This window comes from Bos grunniens, chromosome 6 (assembly GCF_055505025.1).
Source record: "Bos grunniens cultivar Pamir isolate PY7600 chromosome 6, Bosgru_T2T1.0, whole genome shotgun sequence".
Taxonomy (NCBI): Eukaryota; Metazoa; Chordata; class Mammalia; order Artiodactyla; family Bovidae; genus Bos; species Bos grunniens.
Window position 1 is genome coordinate 36,498,892 of NC_141170.1, and position 17,287 is coordinate 36,516,178.

The following is a 17,287-nucleotide window of genomic DNA, read 5'->3' on the forward strand; positions in this document are numbered from 1 at the left end:
AATAGAGATTTCCTTAAACACCTGGAACCAATAAATATCCCAGTCTTCTGGGAGAGTTTCTGAGTTTGAGTTAAGGCGTATCTTCAACACTCAGCCATGCAGTTGAAACAGGTGCTTTAGCCTTTATTTCTTTCAATATAGAGTCTCAAGGTCAGCCAGAGGTGAGCTCAGTAAAACTCATGACACGTGCATTGCCCTATCCATGTGGGCAACTTTCTAGATTCCAAGGAATATATCAGAGTTTATCTCATTCTTCAGATTTTCCTTTTAACCTTTTTAGTTTAAATATTGTTTGCCCCCAACTATTACCCAGTGACTTGGCAGCTGTGACATTAAACTATTGCCTCTCCTTCCTTGCTTTTGACAACCAGGGCCCAAAGGCTATTTATATTGGATGAGCTCAAAGTCAGGTAAAAATAAAGACACTCGTGCAGGTGGAATCTTCCAAGGAAACAACAGACAAATCAAATAATGAGAATTCTCTAGGAATAGGGCCACTGTGTAACTCTTACTTCATTTTGCTTTCTCCAGTGACTATAAGGCTGTTCATTTTTCCCTTGACTGAGGTATGTTGGTTCTCAAAACCTATTGAGAAGTTGATGGGGTAGGGGAATAGAGCAAGTTAGAGTGCCATAAAATTCATGTTTTGGGTTTCTGTGTTTTGTTTTTTTTCTGAGATTCAGCTGCTTTTGTTGCATTAATGCTCTCCAGATTGCTGCAAGGCTTAGAATAATCTTCAGAGTTGTGAAAATGCTGATTCTTATTTTTGCAAGTATTCCCCTTGATTTTATGGAGGAGAGAATTTTTGGAGGCTTTTATTATACCATTTTCACTGATATCCTCTCTGTACAGAAATGTAATATTTTACTTTTAATATTAATGATTTTAAGGTACCTATGACAACAAATACCCAGGATCAGTTTGACATATATTCTAGCACCTCAACCTAAAAATCCTATGATTTTCAATCTAAACCATTCCATATAAAAATAAAGTTAGGATTTATAGCTGTTAAATTCCAATGATAATATTGTTTTTTAATAAAAAGAATTGGTGAAATATTGACTTGTTTTTATGGTGAAACTCCTGAGAAATTGAAAACAGATGAGTAATTGAAATAAAATATAATCTGAATTTTAAAAGAAGCAAAATAAATTTGTTTGCTCTTGTGTTAAGAGTATAGAGGTAAAAAAAAAAAAAAGAGTATGGAGGTTGTGAGAAGGTAGTGAAAGAAAAAACTAATGTAACTGTTGACTTGCCAAGTAAGTTATTTTGTGGGCTGCAATTGATTATAAAATAAATCAACAAGATAAGCCAAAGGGCAACAAGTTTATGTATATTAGCTATTAATGAGGAGAACAGCTTCTTGATTAGACTAGAATGATTTCTAGGGGGAAGATAGATTGTATAAACAGCTTGCATAGATTTTTTGCATTAGCTTGAATAAATAATATGTAATGAAAATATTTCTTGAAAACAGACTATGTATTAGCACAAAGGTGGAGTTATAAAAATATGACCCATATGGTCCAGAAAAGAAGAATAGAAAAAAGAAATTCTTATGTGCATGTTTCTGTATTTTTAACAACTTTCTTGTGTCTTCTTTTTAATACTTTGGTATTTGGGGGTTTTGTTAATGCTGAAGGGAATGTCTCCTCTAAAGTTAACCAATTCCTGCTGCTGCTACTGCTGCTAAGTCACTTCAGCCGTGTCCAACTCTGTGCGACCCCATAGACGCCAGCCCACCAGGCTCCCCCGTCCCTGGGATTCTCCAGGCAAGAACCCTGGAGTGGGTTGCCATTTCCTTCTCCAATGCATGAAAGTGAAAAGTGAAAGTGAAGTCGCTCAGTCGTATCCGACTCTTAGCGACCCCATGGACTGCAGCCCACCAGGCTCCTCCATCCATAGGACTTTCCAAGCAAGAGTACTGGAGTGGGGTGCCATTGCCTTCTCCGAACCAATTCCTAGAATAGTAAACAACTCACCTGGAAGGGTGCCTATTTGTAAGCCAACCAACCCAGGGCTGATGCCCCAACCACCTCCTTAATTGGGATTCTACACTTTGGGCTATTTTGCAAATACTGAAACCCACTCTAGATGAGAGAAGTTACGGTATGCTTCCCACAAGCATGTAGACCCCAGACCAGTTAAACCTGAAGGTTGATGACGCTGACTCCTGCTTAACTCACCACCAACCCATCAGAAGAATGTCCATGAGCCAATCACTCCCTGTTTTACTATAAAACTTGTCACTATCTTTCCCATGTGGGAACACTTGATTTTGAGGGCATAAGCCTGCTGTGTCCATCTTTGCCTGGCAAAGCAATAAAGCTATCCTTTTCTACTTCACCCAAAACTATGTGTCCAAAATTTAATTTGGCACCGATGTACAGAGAAGCTGAGCTTTTGGCATCAATAATTAGGAGAAAAGTATCTTTTCTGTAATTACTCTTCTAAGAATGATCAAACCTTATATTGTTAGATTGTTAAATTAGAAAAGTTGATGGTGTTCATAACTTCAATTCACCTTTCCCTAGAGCTATACCCTTTTTCATGTAATTTTGAAGTGTCGCAAGTTAGATTCCCATATAAACTCTAAGGTGGAGATTAGTGGCAGTAAGTGAATTAGGGAATGATCTTGGGCTCAGTAGTGGTGGAGTGGAATGGAAGAAGGCAGATTTGCACAGAAGGAGAAGTCAAACTGCAGCACACTCCCTATGGAAGCCACAGCTGACCCTACAAGGAGATGCGAAAATAGAATTACTATTCAGAATATTTTACAGCTGGGGTAAAAGGATCAGATTTTAACACTTTTATGTCAACCAATCACTGAATAGAGCTGCCCTGGAAGGAAGCATGGTTTTTGGTGAGGTGGTTCTCTTCAACTGAAGCCATTCCTAAACTGAGCTATTAACAGAATTTGAGAAGTCCCTTTCAGTGGTAATTGCATCAGCTGAGGTAGCTTATCCTTTATTCCCGAAGAGAAATCTGAGTAGCACACAGTTATTCACCAGAGGCCCTCCCACTCAGATAGGTGGCCATGTGATGTGTATGTAGTTCAGCCATGTGATTTGGCCAACATGGGTGTGTGTGTGTGTGTGTGCATGCACGTGCAGGCACACACACACACATGCTTAGGTGTAGCCAACTCTCCTACACCATGGACTGTAGCCAACCAGGCTCCTCTGCCCATGGGATTCTCCAGGCAAGAATACTGGTGTGGGTTGCCACCTCCTCCTCCAGGGGATCTTCCCAATCTGGAGATCGAATGCCTGTCTCCTACCTGGCAGGTGGATTCTTTACTATTAGCACCACCTGGGGCTTTCCTTGTGGCTCAGCTGGAAAAGAATCTGCCTGCAACGTGGGAGACCTGGGTTTGATCCCTGGGTTGGGAAAGGCTACCCACTCCAGTATTCTGGCCTGGAGAATTCCATGGACTGTATAGTCCATGAGACTGTAAAAAGTCAGACACAACTGAGTGACTTTCACAAACAGCACCACCTGGGAAGCCCTATTTGGCCAATGAAAATTGAAAGTAGTGTTAGTCGCTCAGTAATGTCTGACTCTTTCAGACCCCATGGACTGCGGGCCGCCAGGCTCCTCTGTCCATGGGATTTTCCAGGCAAAGAATGCTAGAGTGGGTTGCCGTTTCCTTCTCCAGGCAATCTTCCCGACCCAGGGCTGAAACCTGGTCTCCTGCATTGCTGGCTAATTCTTTACCATCTGAGCCGCCAGAGACAATAGATGTTAGTAAATCTGACAGAAGAATTCCTTGGAAAGCTCTTGGGTGATTGAGCTTGTCCTTTTGTTCCTCCTCAGTTAAGTTCAGTCCAGTCACTCAGTGATGTCTGACTCTCTGCGACCCCATGAATCGCAGCACACCAGGCCTCTCTGTCCATCACCAACTCCCGGAGTTCACCCAAACTCATGTCCATCTAGTCGATGATGCCATCCAGCCATCTCATCCTCTGTCATCCCCTACTCCTCCTGCCCCCAGTCCCTCCCAGCATCAGGATCTTTTCCAATGAGTTGTTCCTCCTACTCTCCAATTAATATGAGAACATGTCTGGGCTTGCATGCTAAATCCAGAGGTAAATGAATGACTGATTCAAGTGCCCCAAGCCATCCCTGCTGAGATCATCCTGTATTAGCAGTGAGCCCAGGCTTGTGTGCCAGCAGGGATCTACAGTTATCTATAAGACCTTCAACAGATGACTGCAGATTCTTAAGTGAGCCCAGATAAACCAGATGCACTATACAAATGTGTGAGCTAAATCAATGTTTATCATCATGTGCCATTAAGACTCTGGTTGTTTACTACTCAGCATTATCATTGAATTAAAAAGTAACATATTAGGTAAGTACAAATTATTATTAAAAATCATATTTACTTCTTTTGATATAAATACCTTCCCTGGTGGCTCATACAGTAAAGATTCTGACTGCAATGCAGGACACCTGGGTTTGACCCCTGGATAGGCAAGATCCCCTGGAGAAGGACGTGGCAACCCACTCCAGTATTCTTGCTTGGGAAACCCCATGGACAGAGGACCCTGGTGGTGTTGCAAAGAGTCAGACAGGACTTAGCAACTAACACACAATTTGTATTAAGATTGCTTTATGGAATAAGTTTATTCATGTACTTCATTTCAGAGAGAGTCTCCTTTAAGCATGCTAAAGGATCTGCAGGTATTTGACAATGACAGATAGGGACAGAAAGTACATGTTCAACCAGGAGGTATGTAGTGCAGCATTACACTGGCTTTATATTCCTTTCTTGACAAAATTTCAAGGAAATATAATTCAGAAGCAGTTAAATGTAAAGAATAGTATATAGGTTAAAAAAGGGTAAAAGAGGTTAAAAACAAAATGGTTTTTATTAAGTATTCTACATTTTAGCTTGATAAAGAAATAACATATTCAGTCAATTAATTCTCAGGTCATCACTTTATATTTTATGTAGAATATCCTTGGATCTTCTGAGACAGACTTAACATTTCTAGATATTTAATTGACTCAACTATTAAGTAAAAATATATATATTATTCTAGTTTTTCCTTTAATTAAAATGTCAGATGTGTTTATCCTAGAATGTTGAAAAGAGTCAAAGCTTGAAAAGAAATAAGTAAGTTATTTTCAAGCACCCTCAATATGGATCAATAAATTAAAGAACAGTCAGTCAATGCCTGAGGCTATCATCCTTTCATATTTGTATAATAAATAACTATTGGTTTGCCAATAATTTTATATTATTTTCCCTACTAAATTCTATTAGAAGGATAAATTTAATTATCTTGTCAATTTCAAAAGGGATTTGGTTAAAGAAAATTTTTAAAGAAAATGGGGTCTTGGAAAGGAGCATGTTGGTAATCAGATGACCTGTTCATTTATGAATCATTTTATAGAAATTAAAATTATAATATTCTGATTAATTATTTAGTTTTAGTGATTTTCACTGTCTAAATTCGCTAAGAGGCTTTAATCCAGGTGTGCTGTGCTGTGCTTAGTGGCTGAGTCATGTCCAACTCTTTGCGATCCCATGGATTGTAGCCCGCCAGGCTCCTCTGTCCATGAAGATTCTCCTAGCAAGAATACAGGACTAGGTTGCCATGCCCTCCTCCAGGGGATCTTCCCAACCCAGGGATCAAACCTAATACTTTATTTATTAATATGTACCTGGATTTAATGTTACAAGGTATTATTTCTATCATAAAAAGCAGAAGTTTCTTTACTCAAATGGAATGTGGGGTTTCTTTGCTAGAGTCCCTCCTAGAACTTTTTTTTATTCTACTAAACTCATTCAACCTCACATTAGTAGAAACAATTTCTTGGAATGACCATGTTCATGTAAGCTTCAGGAACCAATAGTAAGAGAAGAAAATCAAATTCTTTTAACCTAAAGATTCCATTTACCTTCAATTGTTTTTTTAAGTTTGATAGAGTCTAGTACTTTAAATTGGAGAAGGAAATTGCAACCCACTCCAGTATTCTTGCTTGGAGAATCCCAGGGACAGGGGAGCCTGGTGGGCTGCCGTCTATGGGGTTGCACAGAGTCGGACACGACTGAAGCGACTTAGCAGCAGCAGCAGCAGTACTTTAAATACTTAGGGGATTTTTTGGTAATGATGATAATGATTAAACTATCATGATATTTTAGCGGACTGCTTAATATAATTGACAGTTATGTCAAATGAGAAATTACTATTGCCCTATGTAAGAAAACAGAGAAGGCAATGGCACTCCACTCCTGCCTGGAAAATCCTATGGATGGAGGAGGCTGGAAGGCTGCAGTCCATGGGGTCGCTGAGGGTTGGACACAACTGAGAGACTTCACTTTCACTTTTCACTTTCATGCATTGGAGAAGGAAATGGCAACCCATTCCAGTGTTCTTGCCTGGAGAATCCCAGGGACGGGGGAGCCTGGTGGACTGCCGTCTATTGGGTCACACAGAGTCGGACATGACTGAAATTACTTAGCAGCAGCATGTAAGAAAAAGAAATAGTCTGTTGCTACTATTTCTTAAAAAAAAAAAGAAGAAGAAGAAGAAGAAGGTCATTTGACTGAACAAATAGGGAGATATTAGTCAAAACACACATTTTCAGTTATAAGATGTAAAAGTTCTGGGGATCTAACATGCAACATAGTGATTGCAATTAAATATACTTCATTGTTTACTTGAAATTTGCAAAGACAGTAGATCTTAAGCTTCTCACTACAAGGGGAAGAAAGGTAATTATGTCAGGTATTAGATGTGTTAACTAATCATTTTACAATGTGTATATTTTATTAATATCAAATCATTACATTGTACTCTTTATATAAAATATAATTTTGTCAATTATACCTCAGTAAGCCTGGAAAGGGTTTTCCAGGTTGTGCTAGTGGTAAAGAACCTCCCTGCAGATGTAAGAGATATGGGTTCAATCCCTAGGTAGGGAAGATCCCCTGGAGGAAGGCATGGCAACCCACTCCAGTATTCTTTCCTGGAGAATCCCATGGACAGAGGAAACTGACAGGCTACAGTCCATAGGGCCACAATCAGTTGGACATGACTGAAGTGACTTATCATGCAAGGCTGGAAAAGAAAAAGATAATCACTAACCCATTTGAATCTGTTCTTGTCTCTGCCTTTTCTTTTTTTGGTATTGGTGTATGTTATGTGTGTGTTAGGTTGCTCAGTCGTGTCTGACTCTTTGAGACCTCACAGACTATAGCTCACGAGGCTCCTTTGTCCATGGAATTCTCCAGGCAAGAATAGTGGAGTGGGTTGCCATTACCTTCTCCAGGGGATCTTCCTGATCCAAGGACTGAACCCTGGTCTCCTGCATTGCAGGCAGATTCTTTACCATCTGAGCTACCAGGGAAGCCCAAACAATGGAGGTGCTGGGGATTGTATTGGTAATATTGGTCATGTTCTCTCTCTTCTGCTTCATGCATTTTCCTTCTCTTATAGAAACAGAATAAAAAAGTCTCTATTTGTTGTAATCATCCTTTATCTTCATATCCTCTCCAGATATTATCTCTACTCCCCTTCATAAGAAAAGTTAATAAAAGAGTTGTCCATGTCTATTGACTTTATTTTGTATGTCAGTCAGAATTCAACCAGGGGAGCAGAGCCAGTTATGTGTGAGTGTGTTGTGTATGTGTTATCTTGAACTCACTTACTCAATTCCATAAGCTGATTAAGTTGCTTCATTAAGGCTACCACTTCCTCCTTGCCTGGGCTGGAAATTGAAGTCCACAGAGGGAGGCAGTCAGGGAGGGAAGGTCATGATCAGGCTTAAATCCCCAAACATGAGCTAGAACTCTACAAAGTCATGTTGAAATCCATGTAGTTCTTGGTTGCCTCTGTCCTTGCTGATAAGGATAACCTGAAGAAATCGGAGCCTATGTCACAAAGCTAAGCATACACAGCTGGTCATAAAAGCTAAAGAATTTCAAGAAAGTAGAGCAACTATAGGCCTGACTCGTGCTTCACACCAGTGGGGTAAGTCAGCAGATCCATAATAAGTGTACGAGCTACAAAATAGGTGCAGCTTGCTATCTGGCTTTCAAATCTGCCCCCCTCCCCCACCAATCTCCCTACTTGCTCACTCTAATAGAAATACGCAATAAAGGAAATTCTGGGAAATGTAGTTCAGGCTAGCTTGGCTGACACATTGCAAAGCCATCCCAATTCTCAATGCACATCATTCCAATTCTCAATACACTCAACTCCAACATACAAATTAGTTTTCTCTACTATCACTACTCTGAGATTGATTTCTGTTCTGATTTTCCAAGACCTCTCAGCAGCTTTTCATATGGTTGTTGATGTAAGTAATTGATGAGAATTGAAATTTTGAAGAGGGACTAAAGATAAGGATTCTTTCTTATACTTATAAACTCCTTCAGTGTGCATGGAAAGAGAAATGACTGCCCAAGAGAACTTTTCAACTAGTGGTGCCAGAAATTATACTTCTCATCCAAGATAAACTGAAAAGCAATGTGGACCTTTTATTATCTTCCCAGAAATATGCCAGAATGATGCATAAGCATATTTTAAAATATAAGACAATTAATATATAATACTCCCTTGTTGGAATTCAAATATAGGACAATCCTGAGAAATGTCTGTAATAGACTATGGGTTGTGTCTGAAGCTAGAATTGTATACCTCCCTTAAAGTCAATATATTGACAAGTTCAGGCTGAAATTGGTATTCAGATATTGCAGCAGTTGCCATAAAGTGTTACTTACCACGGGTCTCTTACAATATACTTCAAAAATGAACTAAAAAAAATAATACATAATGAAAAGAAGAAGGTAAATTTAATTTGCCCAAAGAGGTCTGCACAAAGAAATAATTATTATTCCAAAGCATTGTCTTTTAATGAAAAGCTAACAACTTTTGTGCCAAACAATATTTAACAAAAAGTGTATAAAATATCTCATTCATGTTATTTCTCTTTCATGAAATTGTCTCTTTACTCCATTTCCTTACATTACACTTTGTAAGTATACATTATGCTTGCATTTTTAAATGCATAATTAATCCCATTTTTAAGAAATATGGAGTTCAGAGGGAAACTGCTACTGCTGCTGCTACTGCTAAGTCATTTCAGTCGTGTCTGACTCTGTGCGACCCCAGAGACAGCAGCCCACCAGGCTCCCCCGTCCCTGGGATTCTCCAGGCAAGAACACTGGAGTGGGTTGTCATTGCCTTCTCCAATGCATGAAAGTGAAAAGTGAAAGTGAAGTCACTCAGTCATGTCCGACTCCTAGAGACCCCATGGACTGCAGCCTACCAGGCTCCTCTGTCCATGGGATTTTCCAAGCAAGAATACTGGTGTGGGGTTCCATTGCCTTCTCCATCAGAGGGAAAATAAGCCATTAAAATAGACTAAATTATATTATATATAGGCTTCCCTCATAGTTCAGTTGGTAAAGAATCTAACTGCAATGCAGGAGACCTCGATTCGATTCCTGGGTGGGGCAGATCCCCTGGAGAAGGGGTAGGCTACCCACTACAGTATTCTTGGGTTTTCCTTGTGGCTCAGCTGGTAAAGAATGTGCCTGCAATATGGGAGACCTGGGCTTGATCCCTGGGTTAGGAAGATCCCCTAGAGAAGGGAAAGGCTACGCACTCCAGTATTCTGGCCTGGAGAATTCCATGGACTATATAGTCCATGGGATTGCAAAGAGTCGGACACAACTGAGCAACTTTTACTTTCACTTTCTTTTCATATTATATATGTGTATATATATATGCATATATAATAATATATACACACCTAAGTATGTGAATGTGCATATGTAAGTACTTGCAATGAGTTATAATAATATAGTGAAGTATATAATATACTTCAGTTCAGTTCAATTCAGTTGCTCAGTCGTGTCCGACTCTGCGACCCCATGAATCACAGCACGCCAGGCCTCCCTGTCCATCACCAACTCCCGGAGTCTACTCAAACTCATGTCTATTGAGTCAGTGATGCCATCCAGCCATCTCATCCTCTGTCATCCCCTTCTCCTCCTGCCCCCAATCATATATAATATAATATAGTGATCAATACTATATATATTATATAATATATAATGCTACATATATATATATATATATATTTGTGTTGGGCTTCCCTGGTGGCTCAGATGGTGAAGAATCTGCATGCAATGTTGGGAGACCTGGGTTCAAACCCTGGGTTAGGAAGAGCCCCTGGAGAAGGGCATGGCAACCCACTCCAGTATTCTTGCATGGAGAATCCTCATGAACAGAGCAGCCTGGTGGGCTACAGTCCATGAGGTTGCAAATAGACAGACATGACTGAGTGACTAAGCACTACTTATGTTGTTGTAGCTTACTTGCCAACTCCTGTCTGACTCCTTTGCAACTGGATGGACTATAGACCTCCAGGTTCCTCTGTGCATGGGAAACCCAGGCAAGAAGACTGGAGTGGATTCCCATTTCCTACTCCAGGGGATCTTCTTGACCCAGGGATTGAACCCACATCTCCTAATTTGTCAGGTTGATTCTTTACCATTGAGCCACCAGGGAAGCATAAAAGTCAGAAATGGTAAGGACCTGACAGAAGCAGAAAAGGTTAAGAACATGTAGGAAAAATAGAGAAGAACCATACAAAAAAGGTTTTAATGACCTGGATAATCAGGAGGCTGTGATCACTCACTTAGAGCCATACACCCTGGAGTGTGAAGACAAGTTGGACTTAGGAAGCATTACTATGAACAAAGCTAATGGAGGTAATGGAATTCCAATTGAGCTATTTAAAATCCTAAAAGATGATGTTGCTAAATGATAAAAATATTGATGTTGTTGGCACTCAATATGCCAGCAAATTTGGAAAACTCAGCAGTGGCCACAGAACTGGAAAAGATTAATTTTCTTTCCAATCCCAAAGAAAGGCAGGCCAAAGAATGTTCCAGTTACCATATAATTGTGCTCATTTTACATGCTAGAAAGATTATGCTCAAAATTCTTCAAGCTAGGCTTCATGAGTATGTGAACTGAGAACTTCCAGATGTACTATCTGGGTTTTGAAGAGACAAAGGAACCAGTGATCAAATTGCCAATATTCATTGGATCATGAGGAAAGAGAGTTTTAAAAATCATCTACTTCTGCTTAATTGGCTACACTAAAACCTTGTGTGAATCATAACAAAATGTGGAAAATTCTTAAAGAGATGGGAATACCAGAATACATTACCTGTCTCTACTGTGAAATCTGTATGGGTTTTCAAGAAGCAATAGTTAGAACATTACACGGAACAACTGACTGGTTCAAAATTAGGAAAGGAGTATGTCAAGGCTGTATACTGTCACCCTGCTTATTTAACTTCTATGCAGAGTACATCATGTGAAATGCAGGGCTAAATGAATCACAAGCTGGAGTCAAGATTATGGGAATAAATAGTCTCAATCTCAGATAAGCAGATGGTATCACTTTAATGTCAGAACATGAAGAGGAACTAAAGAGCCTTTGATGAGGGTAAAAGAGACTAAAAATGTTGGTTTGATATTCAGCATTAAAAAAAAAATGAAGATCATGTCATTCGGTCTCATCACTTCATGGCAAATAGAAGAGGAAAAAGTGAAAGTAGGGACAAATTTTATTTTCTTAGGCTCTACAATCACTGCAGACGGTGTCTGCAGCCATGAAATTAAGACACTTGCTCCTTAAAGGAAAGCTATGACAAACTTAGACAGTATATTAAAAAGCAGAGACAAAACTTTGCTGACAAAGGTCTGTATAGTCAAATCTATGTTTTTCTCCAGTAGTCAAATATGGATATGACAGGTGGACCATAAAGAAGGCTGAACATTGAAGAATTGATGCTTTTGAATTGTAGTGCTGGAGAAGATTCTTGAGAGTCCCTTGAACAGTAAGGATATCAAACAAGTCAGTCGTAAAGGCATTCAACCCTGAATATTCATTGGAAGGACTGCTGCTGAAGCTCAAATATTTTGGCCACCTGATGCAAAGAGCTGGTGCATTGGGAAAGACCCTGATACTGGAAAAGAGTGAAGGCAAAAGAAGAAGAGGGTGGTAGAGGATTAAATATTTCGATAACATCACCAAGTCAATGGACATGAATTTGAGCACACTCCCAGAGATAGTGAGGACAGAAGAGCTTGGCATCTACAGTATATGGGGCCACAGAAAGTCAGACACGATTTAATGACTCAACAATGACAACAACCAGGGAAGCCCATATATTTACTTATACTAACTTAAAAATGCCATATAAGTAAATAAGTAAAGTATAAGTAAATAAGTAATATATTTGTAGGGGACAAAAGTTTATTGCATTTTCCTATTTTTATATAAGAAATAAATATTTGATTAAGTGTGTATATATATATATATATATATATATATATAAAGTATTAGCTGAAAGTACTAGAAATATTACTAAGAATAACTGAGAACCATAGATTATAAGAGTAAGAGACAAAGGTCAAAGCTTAATTCATATAATTTCATAATATAAACTTGATTTCTAATATTGAACCCAAGTAACCTGCATCACTTCTCTTCTTTTCACAGCTATTTGTAAGGCCTCCCTAGACAGCCATTTTGCATTTCTTTTCCATGGGGATGGTCTTGATCCCTGTCTCCTGTACAATGTCATGAACCTCAGTCCATAGTTCATTAGGCACTCTTATCTATCAGATCTAGGCCCTTAAATCTATTTCTCACTTCCACTGTATAATCATAAGAGATTTGATTTAGGTCATAACTGAAAGTTCTAGTGTTTTTCCCTACTTTCTTCAATTTAAGTCTGAATTTGACAATAAGGAGTTCATGATCTGAGCCATAGTCAGCTCCTGGTCTTGTTTTTGTTGACTGTATACAGCTTCTCCACCTTTGGCTGCAAAGAATATAATCAATGCAAAAAAGCAAAATGGCTGTCTAAGGAGACCTTAAAAATACTGTGAAAAGAAGAGAATCGAAAAGCAAAGGAGAAAAGGAAACATATAAGCATCTGAATGCAGAGTTCCAAAGAATAACAAGAAGAGATAAGAAAGCCTTCCTCAGCGATCAGTGCAAAGAAATAGAGGAAAACAACAGAACGGGAAAGACTAGAGATCTCTTCAAGAAAATTAGAGATACCAAGGGAATATTTCATGCAAAGACAGGTTTGATAAAGGACAGAAATGGTATGAACCTAACAGAAGCAGAAGATATTAAGAAGAGGTGGCAAGAATACACAGAAGAACTGTACAAAAAAGATCTTCACGACCAAGATTATCACGATGGTGTGATCACTCACCTAGAGCCAGACACCCTGGAATGTGAAGTCAAGTGGGACTTAGAAAGCATCACTACAAACAAAGCTAGTGGAGGTTATGGAATTCCAGTTGAGCTATTTCAAATCCTGAAAGTTGATGCTGTGAAAGTGCTGCACTCAATATGCCAACAAATTTGGAAAACTCAGCAGTGGCCACAGGACTGGAAAAAGTCAGTTTTTATTCCAATCCCAAAGAAAGGCAATGCCAAAGAATGCTCAAACTACCGCACAATTGTACTCATCTCACATGCTAGTAAAGTAATGTTCAAAATTCTCCAAGCCAGGCTTCAGCAATATGTGATTTTGAAATTCCAGATGTTCAAGCTGGTTTTAGAAAAGGCAGAGGAACCAGAGATCAAATTGCCAACGTCTGCTGGATCATGGAAAAAACAAGAGAGTTCCAGAAAAACATATATTTCTACTTTACTGACTATGACAAAGCCTTTGACTGTGTGGATCACAATAAACTGTGGAAAATTCTGAAAGAGGTGGGAATACCAGACCACCTGACCTGCCTCTTGAGAAACCTGTATGCAGGTCAGGAAGCAACAGTTAGAACTGGACATGGAACAACAGCCTGGTTCCAAATAAGAAAAGGAGTACATCAAGGCTGTATATTGTCACCCTGCTTATTCAACTTATATGCAGAGTACATCATGAGAAATGCTGGGCTGGAAGAAGCACAAGCTGGAATCAAGATTGCTGGAAGAAATATCAATAACCTCAGATATGCAGATGACACCACCCTTACGGCAGAAAATGAAGAGGAACTCAAAAGCCTCTTGATGAAAGTGAAAGAGGAGAGTGAAAAAGTTGGCTTAAAGCTCAACATTCAGAAAATGAAGACCGTGGCATCTGGTCCCATCACTTCATGGGAAATAGATGGGGAAACAGTGGAAACAGTGTCAGATTTTATTTTGGGGGGCTCCAGAATCACTGCAGATGGTGACTGCAGCCATGAAATTAAAAGACACTTACTCCTTGGAAGGAAAGTTATGACCAACCTAGATAGCATATTGAAAAGCAGAGACATTACTTTGCCAACAAAGGTCCGTCTAGTCAAGGTTATAGTTTTTCCAGTGGTCATGTATGGATGTGAGAGTTGAACTGTGAAGAAAGTTGAGCCCTGAAGAATTGATGCTTTTGAATTGTGGTGTTGGAGAAGACTCTTGGGAGTCCCTTGGACTGCAAGGAGATCCAACCAGTCCATTCTGAAAGAGATAAGCCCTGGCATTTCTTTGGAAGGAATGATATTGAAGCTGAAACTCCAGTACTTTGGTCACCTCATGCGAAGAGTTGACTCATTGGAAAAGAGTCTGATGCTGGGAGGGATTGGAGGCAGGAGGAGAAGGGGACAACAGAGGATGAGATGGCTGGATGGCATTACTGTCTCGATGGACATGAATCTGAGTGAACTCCGGGAGTTGATGCACAGGGAGGCCTGGCGTGCTGTGATTCATGGGGTTGCAAAGAGTCGGACACGACTGAGTGACTGAACTGAACTGAACTACTTGAACCTGCATCACAAGCAACTGAACCACCAAGATCTAATTATAAGTTCTAATTATAAATTAAATATAAAAAGACTAATGAAGTGTCCTGATATGTAAAAATCCCAGGACTTCTTTGAGAAATAACACATTTGTTTTCTACCTGGGTTAAGATGTACACCAACATACCTATATGATTCACTAAAGAGCCTCAAACAAAATCAGAAAGAGCTTTATCTGTGCCTCTGAGAGAAAATTACCCTCTGTACAGGAATTTGGTGGGATTTAACTTCAGAGTTTTATCTTTGAATTGCGCCTAGATGAAATATGTAGCCAGCGTAAGTTTTCTTTCATTCATTTCCACTATTCCCACATCATCACATGTGAGGATTTCCATGAAGGAGGGCAGAAAAGTACCACTATGCTGTGGAATTCACTGATGACAATTAGAAGACATATATAGTTATCCAGAGGCTACCAGTTTTGTCATTTACTAATGACCTTCACTTTGGAGGTCATTAGTAAAAGTCACATCACAGCAGTTTTAAGCAATATATGTTTATTATCTCAGAGCAGTAGACTCCAGTCAATCAAGGTATTGGCCAGCCTCAATTCCTTTCTGGAGTTCAGGTTCTTCTTTCAAAAGCATGTGGCTGTTGGAAGAATTTAATTTCTTTCAGCTCCAAGATTTGGTGACCCTTCTTGCTGACAAGAATAATTACTCTCAGCTTCTAAAGGCCAATCATAGCTCCTACCATCTGACACTTTGATAGATATTTTCATACCATGGCAGCTTCCTTTTTCAAGACCCACAGAAGAATCTCCCCCTCATGTTTGCTAAGATGAAGTCTTATACAAGTTGACATAATCGTGATGGGAGTGACTATCATCTTTGTCATTTTCTGTTGCCTAGAAGCAGGTCACGTGTTCTGCAACACTTGGGATGGAGACTATATAGGACATGAGTCACTGGAGTTCACCTTTCAAACGAGTTCACCTTGTCCACAACAAGGGGTGACATCAGGAATCTTCAACAGAACATAAAGAGAACAGGATATCCAAGCAGGTGTTTTAATTATACATTGGAGATGGCATCACGAGCCCCATACAAACACCTATACAACCAGTACTAGACCACATAATAGGAAAATTACCCTTTCTGCTATAGTCTGGAAATGTCTAGGTTTTATCAGATGACACATAAAAATAATCATTGGATTCCTGGAAATGTTTGAGAGGGAGAATCTAAAGCAAGACTGAACTGTATTTTATATATATGATATATAGACAAATGAGATTTGGGGAAATGGGCTGTCACTTTCACCTTCTGCTTTATAGATTTAAGTATTATTTGAATATTTTCAGTAACCATGTTATTTTATAATAAAAATGACCCATACTTCATTTGTATTATGTATCAATATTTGTTAGATCATCTCTAACTGTCTGGCAGCTCCTAACTCTCTCCATCTAATGCTTTCTCCCTTTAAGTATCAGTGTAATATATTTTCCTTGCTGATATTATTTTTTCCCATTCTCTTCTGAGATAAATCACAAACTTCCAAAACTATATGGAATTTTATTTTATCATTTTAGACTCTATCCCCACATATCTTGAACCAACAAGGAACTACTCTATAGCACAGAGAACTCTGCTCAATATTCTGTAGTAACCTAAATGTGAAAAATTTGAAAAAAAAGATACATTTATATAGCTGAATAACTTTGCTGTATCTGAAACTGGCACAACATCGTTAATCAATGATACTCCAATAGAAAATAAATATTAAAAGAAAAAAGTAAAATAAAACAGTTACTTAGAGATTCTTAGAACTCTAAAAGTTAGGTTTGCTTGTTTCTTTTTATCCTATGAAAGAATCTGCTAGTAAAAACAGATTTTAAAAAGATCATTAGAGTGATGATTTAACTGTATTTATGCAAATGATAGTCCTTAAACATATGATGTCACTGAGTTGCTTAACTGAGTCATTTCCATGGGAAACTGACAACATTTTAAAATTTCTGCTGAATGGTAGGAAAGGATGTATACGTTCAAATGACTGTGAATTTTTGTCCTATGTTAATAATTGTAGCCACCAGTTATTAAGTACCATCTGTAAATCAAGCACAATGCCAAACACTTTATAAAATCTTAATCCTAAAAAAAACCACTTAAGACAGTATGCTTACACAGTTAAGTAAACTGTTCTCTGTTACTGGGTTAAAAACTGCAGAGCTTACCTTCAAACATGGGACTTTCTTACTTTTGAACCATTTATGAAAATTTTCCATGATTTACATTAATCTGCATGAGAAAATATGGAAACATTTCTATTTTTTAGTAACTTTCAAATATTATTTGGACTCTTAGACAGATCCTCTGATATCACATGACACCAAACTCAGAAAACCAATATAATTCATGCATCAGTGAGATTCAAACTTGATAATATTTATTTCATTATTCATTAGGTAGCTGCATTGCATAAGTGATAAATCACCCAGTAAA

General features: G+C 38.8%; 1 long non-coding RNA gene across 1 annotated transcript in view; it reads left to right on the top strand.

The window, feature by feature from the left end:
- The first annotated feature begins 369 nt into the window (after positions 1-369).
- Positions 370-17,287, top strand: part of LOC147370591 (uncharacterized) — a 38,865-nt gene continuing 21,947 nt past the window's right edge. The window contains exon 1 of the long non-coding RNA XR_015166143.1: positions 370-566. This is a non-coding gene — a long non-coding RNA (uncharacterized LOC147370591). The remainder of the gene's footprint in view (positions 567-17,287) is intronic.